The sequence below is a fragment of the Tachyglossus aculeatus genome, chromosome 12 (genome assembly GCF_015852505.1).
Source record: "Tachyglossus aculeatus isolate mTacAcu1 chromosome 12, mTacAcu1.pri, whole genome shotgun sequence".
Lineage (NCBI taxonomy): Eukaryota > Metazoa > Chordata > Mammalia > Monotremata > Tachyglossidae > Tachyglossus > Tachyglossus aculeatus.
In genome coordinates, this window is record NC_052077.1 from 30459708 (window position 1) to 30467529 (window position 7822).

Here is a 7822-nt window from a genome sequence, read left to right on the forward strand (position 1 = left end):
ATTTCAGAGGTTAATAAATTATTCAATGTGGTGGAGGAATACTGAAGTGCTTGCACCGTTTATGCTGAGACCTTGAACAATGATCTTAATAACTTTACTTGACTAGCACAACTAACTTATTTATTTGGGGTAATAAGGAACAGCATAGGGGATAGATAAGGGAAATTTACAGATAATCTCCCAAATTTCATTTTAGACTATTTTTTCAACATCTTCCCCATCACACCTTTTACCAGAGCTCCTAAAAAGCAATGAAATACTTATAGAAACATGTCTTCTCTTCCTACATCCCTACACATTATAGGATGGCTGACCATTCAAGGATGCTGATTCAGACAATTTCCTGATTTATAGAATGATCACTGTCTAGGGGGTCAGGGAGAAGATGGTCACACAGGGAATGAATAATAAAGTTATTAAGCACTCAATAAATATGATTGAATGAGTGAATGAATATCAACAATAATATAACAGTGTAGCCTAGTGGATAGAGCAGGGGCCTGGTCATCAGAAGGACCTGGGTTTTTAACTGGCCTCTGCCATTTGTCTGCTGTAGCTATAATTCTATTTGTTCTGGTGATTTTGACACCTGTCTACATGTTTTGTTTTGTCGTCTGTCTCCCCCTTCTAGACTGTGAGCCCATTGTTGGGTAGGGACCGTCTCTATATGTTGTCAACTTGTACTTCCCAAGTGCTTAGTACAGTGCTGTGCACACAATAAGCACTCAATAAATACAATTGAATGAATGAATGAATGAATGAATGTTGTGAGTCTTGGGGAAAGTTCTCTGTGTCTCAGTTATGATCTCTGTAAAATAGGGATAAAGACTGTGAGCCCCATGTGGGACATGGATGGTATCCAATCTGATGATCTTCTATCTATCCCAATATTTAGTACGGTGCCTGGAGCATATTTAGTGCTTAACAAATACCATTAAATAAATAACGTTTATGAGGTGCTTACTGAATGTCCAGCTCCAAAGTAGCTACAAGACAATCTTATTGGACATAGTCCCTATCCCACATTAGGTTTACAATCTATGAGGTAGAATGGCTATTTTATTTCCAGTTTCCAGATAAGGAGACTGAGGCACAGTGAATGAAGTGGCTTCTATGAGGTCACACATCAGGCCATTGGTGGAGCCAGAATTACAAAATACTAACATCTCCTGAATCCCAGGCCCATGTTCTTTTCGCTAGAGAAGCAGCGTGACTCAGTGGAAAGAGCCCGGGCTTTGGGATCAGAGGTAGTGGGTTCAAATCCTGGCTCTGCCAATTGCCAGCTGTGTGACTTTGGCAAGTCACTTAACTTCTCTGTGCCTCTGTTACCTTATCTGTAATATGGGGATTAAGACTGTGAGCCCCCCGTGGGACAACCTGGTCACCTTGTAACCTCCCCGGTGCTTAGAACAGTGCTTTGCACATACTAAATGCTTAATAAATGCTATCATTATTATTATGATGATTATTTGGTGCTGCTGCATTCCAACAGTAACAGTAGCAGTTAGAATAGCAGGTCATTAGTGTTGGGAAGGAATCAATCAGTCGTATTAATTGAGGGCTTATTGTGTGCAGAACACGGCACTAAGCACAAGAAAATATAATAGAGTTGATAGACCCATTCCCTGTCCACATCCTCCTCATCATTCCAGGTAGGGATGCCCTCTATCCAAACTTCGGCAGCCTTCTCAACACTCTGGTATTACTCAAGAGCTTTCAGCAGTCTTCTGTTTCTGAACAGCTTGTGGAGCTGCTCCCAGGTGAAAACATTCATTCAGTCATATTTATTGAGCTCTTACTGTGTGTAGAGCTGTGTGACTCGTCCAAAATCACACAGCTGACAAGTGGCAGAGCCAGGATTAGAATTTACAATCTCTGACTCCCAAGCCCAGCCTCTTTCTACAAATCCATGCATGACACAAAGGAACACTTAACAGATACCTCAATTATCATTAATAGTAGTAGTATTACCATCATCTGACTGAATGATGACCTTTTCACCCAAATCTCATGCTTTTTATATTCTGTTTCTGCATCTAATTCCATTTCATTACACCCGCACATGTATACTATTTGACCTGTGTTTCAAAGAAGTGATTATTTCTCTCAGTAACATCATGTTTCTTGTGAGTTACATTGGTAGGAGACGTTGTCACCTTTAGTGTGGAGTTGTGACCTCTGTTAATAATAAATGCTTGAGCTGGGATGGGGTCAAACACTGTTCCATTGCCTACCAACATCAGTCTCTGCTTACTTTCATGGCATTACTGATGTCTTGGTTTCTGTCACGCAGGTGAATCAACTGCACTCTTATCTCTGTGGCCCATCTTACCTTGATTTGCTGTGGAAAGGATGGAAACAGCTGAGAGTGGCAGTCAATAGATGAAAAGCTTTCCATGTATACGCTTTTATCAATTTCCTGCTCATGAAGATTTTGATATGCCAATGCCTTTTGAGACTATTTTAGGTTCAGAGTTAGTGCACAGAAGAGGACACCTCACAGGAACAGTATGAAAAGAAAAAAAGAACAAGGCAGGAGGTGCGTTAAAATACTCAGAAGGGGTTTAGCCTGGATTCTGAAATGAAGAGTAGGGACCTGCATACAGCTTTTAAATAACTGATGTCAGAATAGAGTAGGAAAGGTTTTTTTTCCCAAAACTTCACATTAGCAAGATGCTACATAATTTTGTAAACTTATTACCCATCCATTGGAAAACAAAAGCATAAAAGCAACCCTCCATAGACTTTCTGTGGAGTAGGACTAAATCTTTCCCCTGATCTTCCTCTTTTTTTCCCAACTACATGTTGTAGTTAGATCATTCAGAAGGACACTGAGAGAACTAATAACAGCAATAACAATGATGCCTAAGTGCTGGAGTTGATATAAGATCATCATGTTGGGCATGGTCTGTATCCTACATCATGCTCACAGCCTGAGAGAGAAAACAGGTATCTTATCCTGTTTTTTATTATTATTAATTATAACAATAATAATATTTTTTTCATCGCTTACTACATGCCACGCAATGCCAAGTCAGTGACAGTTGGGTTGGATATTGTTCCTGTCCCTCATTGGGCTTGCTATCTAAGTAGGAGGGAGAGTGGGTATTCAATATCCATTTTATATATGAGGAAACTGGGGCACAGAGGAGTTAAATACCTTGTCCAAGGTCACGCAGCAGCAAGTGATGGAGCCAGTATTAGATCCCCAAGTCCTCCGATTCCCAGGTCCATGCTCTTTCCACTAAGCTACTCTGCTTCCCAGTTGAGGAAACAGATACATAGAACAATTAAGTAACTTGACCGTGGATACAACAAGCAAGTGATAGGCAGATGTCCTGTCTCCCAGTTCCCCTCCCAATAATCTGACCCAATTCTCTCTAGATAATATGACCAGATATTAATTTTGAGCACTCAGGACACTAATTTCATTACAGCTTTATGCAAAACTTGTCTCTTGCTAAGAGACAATACTTAATGCAATTCAAATATGGGGCAAGTGTGTGTCCCCAGTAACAGAGCATCTTAGGAAAATAATAATAATAATGACGTTTATTAAGTGCTTACTATGTGCAAAGCACTGTAAGTGCTGGGGAGGTTACAAGGTGATCAGGTTGTCCCACGGGGGACTCACAGTCTTAATCCCCATTTTACAGTTAAGGTATCTGAGGCCCAGAGAAGTGAAGTGACTTGCTCAAAGCCACACAGCTGACAATTGGCGGAGCTAGGATTTGAACCTCTGACTCCAAAGCCCGTACTCTTTTCCCTGAGCCACACTGCAAAACTAGACACTAAGGTTAGGGATAACCCTCCGTATGTGGAATGATTAGCATCCCCCCTACTCAGAGAATAGGAAAAGGCATGGGCATGCCAGCCAGAGGACCCGGGTTCTAATCCCAGCTCTGTCAAACTGCTTGCTATGTGACCTTGGACAAATCACTTAACTTCCCTGTGCCTCCATTTTCTCAAATGTAAAATGTAAATTAAATCCTACTCCCTCCTACTTAGACTGCGAGCCCCATGTGGGACAAACACTATGTTGAATCTGATTCACTTGTATCTACCCCTGCACTTGGAACAGGGCTTGACACAGAGTAAGAGAAGAAAAAGAAGGAGAAGGAGAAGAGAAGGAGAAGACTATGTCTCATATGGACTCACTTCAAAATCTTCCCTCCCTTGATGCACAAATCCATGCCCTCAAGTCAGGAAGAGGAACAGGTATTTAATCCCCATTTTACAGCTGAGGAAACTGAGGCACAGAGATGTTACTTGACTTTCCTAAGGTCACAAATAAAGAAATTGGTAGAGCTGGAATTAGAACCCAGGTCTTCTGACTCCCGGGTCTGTGTTCTTTCCACAAGGCCACGCTGCTTCTTTGAAATCTTTGACTCTACTACTCCTGGAGCTCTTTATTCAGAAACATCGATGATGGCGTGGTTCAATCTGAAGGCTATTCATTTTCTGCTTTTGCTTTTCCCAATATTTCTGCACCTACCCCTCCCAAAACCACTTTTGATTAAGCAAATAATCACACTACTGAAATCCTGCATGGCACTGCATCTTTGAATGCCAGAGTTTCTCAGTAGTCAGTGAGGTATTTATCTGTCTGTGGACTAAGAAATGGGTTAGGTGTGGTTGTTGGAATGGGATCAAATGCCTAAAGATCTAAGAGTCTCTCTTCGCTTGCCCTTAAGGGATGTGAATTCTTTATAAGCAAGCCAGGTCTGTGGAGTTGAAGGTGGCCTTAAAATTCATGAGGCATGAGACAGCTCTGGAAAGAATACCCATCCTGTCATGATTGGCTTTAGAGGGACATTAAACTTTGATCATCCATAAAATGAATATGCATAAATACAACCATCTCTTCTAGACGAAAGAATGGGGAGGGAGTTTTTCAGAATTATTATTAGCAATATATGAGCAAGGAAGAGCATAATTTATGTTGGACATCTCTTTTCTAGATTAGAGTGGTCATTCTTCTTTGCCACCCCTTTTGACTTCCTTTGTGGTCTAGCACCCAATCAAAACTAATCCGAGTGAGTGATTGGGTTGCGGGAAATGGGGATCCCTTATATAAGATCTTCATTACTGATGCCACTGGCGCTTCCTGCATTTTCTGCTTTTTGCCTTTTACAATGGGGTCATAAATCTCACTGATGGATATCGAATTGAGGGCAGTCTTGCTGTTCTGTGTAGCAAAGTCAACCATACCCTGAGGGTCGGTAATGCTGTTTCTCATGGCTCACTCAGAAGAGTTCTGAAGTGAGTCATTCATCTCTCCTGAATAGTGGCAGGAAGGACTTTCTATTTCACCATCAGCAACACTGCCACTCTGCAAGTTGCTAGTAGAAGTTAAAAACTCATCAAAATCCCCTGCCTCAAAATATCTCTTCCCTTATAAGGGCATTTCTGTTGTCATTCTTCTGTTGCTTCCTGGAAATATTAACCAAATAACTGCCCAAATTCACCTCATCATCCAATTTGCCCATAGAAGGTTCGTGATTAATGAGAAAAGTGTGGGCAGCAATGTCATGCCTTGTCAGAGCATCTTTTTTAATCTCCTAGTTAAAAAATTAATTGTTAGATCATAGGTTTTCACCATCATTGTTGAATTCCACCAAAGGAAATTGGGTAACGGTAGATTGAGTTTGTGAACCTGAAGTTCTCTGAAGCTGAGGATCATTAAAAATGTTGCCATTCAGACTGCAATTTGGTTAGAAGAACAATTTCCTTCACACTGTTATCAACTATGATCATTTCTGTGTCATCAAACAGGATGAGGTTTTGGACACCAGGTTCAGTTCTTGAAATTAACTACAATTTCCCACAGTAAAATTCCTCCATATGTTCTAGTCTAGGAGCAAAGCATGCATCAAATGAGCAGGAGTGCAGCACATTGTGAATGCATGAGTGGTCTTCATGCATGTTAGCCTGCTACATACAGGACCGGGATTAGATCCCAGGCCTCCTGATTCTCAGAGCAATGCTCTTTCCACTGGCCTAATAACAGGGATCTCAAAGATATATGGGTCATTGAGAGTCCAGGGGCTGGGCAGACCATTGATTCAAACTCTCCAAACTCAAGCTTTCAGTGTAATCATTGCATCCAGTGCTTAGAACAGTGCTTTGCACATAGTAAGTGCTTAATAAATGCCATAATTATTATTATTATTATTATCAGAAGTAGCATCCAAACTATCATCATCATCAGTGATATTTATTGAGCAGTTACCATATGAAGAGCACTGATTAAGTGCTTGGGAGAGTAAACTACAACAGAGTTGTAGGTATGTTCCCTGCCAACAACAAGTCAATGAGAAGACTAAAGACTTCATCTAACGACATTCTTCAAGACTGGGTAAGTGTGCAAAGAAATATCCTCAAAGCCTGGATTTTAAAACTCATGGTAACAAATCAAGAAACTCATCAACAATAACTTGCAGCATTTTTATGGTATTTTTTAAACACTTACTATGGTCCAGGCATGGTGCTAAGAGCTGGAATCTTGCCATATGCCGTCGAATCATCTTTGACCCATAGCAACGTCATGGATACATCTCTCCCAGAATGCCCCACCTCCAACTGCAATCGTTCTGGTAGTGGATCCATAGGGTTTTCTTGGTAAAAATGTGCAGGTGGTTTACCATTGCCTCCTTCCGTGCAGTAAATAATAATAATAATAAAAATGATGGCATTTATTAAGCACTTACTGTGTGCAAAACACTGGTCTAAACGATGAGGAGGTTACAAGGTGATCAGGTTGTCCTACGGGGGGGCTGACAGTCTTAATCCCCATTTTACAGATGAGGTAACTGAGGCACAAAGAGGTGAAGTGGCTTGACCAAAGTCATACAGCTTACAATTGGTGGAGCCAGGACTTGAACCCACGACCTTGGACTCCAAAGCCCAGGCTCTTTCCACGGAGCCACGCTGCTTCTCTAAACTTGAGTCTTTGCCCTTGATTCTCTCCCATGCTGCTGCTGCTGCCCAGCACAGGTGTGTTTTGAATTGTAGCAGATTGTCTTCTACTTGCTAGCCACTGCTCAAGCTAGGAATGGAATGGATAGGCCTCTGCCTGACTCTCCCTCCCATAGCCGAGACTGGTAGAGCTCTGGAAACTCTCCAGGTGTGATCCTGAGAGGGGACAGCTGGGGTAGACACAGGATAATTAGGTTGAACAGAGTCCTTGTTTCAGATGAGGCTCACAGTCTTAATCCCCATTTTATAAATGAGGTAACTGAGGCACAGGGAAGTTAAAAGCCTTGCCCAAGGTCACACTGCAGACAAATGATGAAGCTGGGAGTAGAACCCAGGCCTTGTGACTGGCAAGCCCACGCTCTTTCTACTAGGCAATGCTGCTTCTCTAATTATATCAGACACAGACCTATGCAGCAATCATCTGATCATTTAACGACATAATAGGATCATCAACAATGAGGTCCTCGGAGAAGTTATTCCATGTGATTTCCACTGGGTCATGCTGCTTCTTCAGTCATAACAAAATCCTGCGATGGAATCAATCAATCAATCAGTCATATTTATTGAGTGCTTACTGTGTGCAGAGCACTGTACTAAGTGCTTAGAAGTGTGCAGTATAAGAGAGTTGGTAGACATGTTCCCTGCCCATGATTAGTTGGTCATACATATCAACTGAAGAAACATTCACGAGCAGTAATGGGGTGTCAGGGAGACAAGATCCAGGGTTTTGCTGACTGCCATCAAACTTAGCACTTTTCAGTGATATATTTAGAAGAGAACCACACTACTTTGACAACAATGAGGAGTACCCTTATCTCTGACAAAGGAAGAATGTTATGTACTG

At 41.6% G+C, this 7822-nt stretch overlaps 1 non-coding gene across 1 annotated transcript; it reads right to left on the reverse strand.

The window, feature by feature from the left end:
* Window positions 1-7006: 7006 nt before the first annotated feature.
* LOC119936012 lies at window positions 7007-7144 on the reverse strand. The gene has a single exon (XR_005453607.1). It is a non-coding gene; the product is annotated as a small nucleolar RNA SNORA7 (small nucleolar RNA).
* Between the last annotated feature and the right edge of the window lie 678 nt (window positions 7145-7822).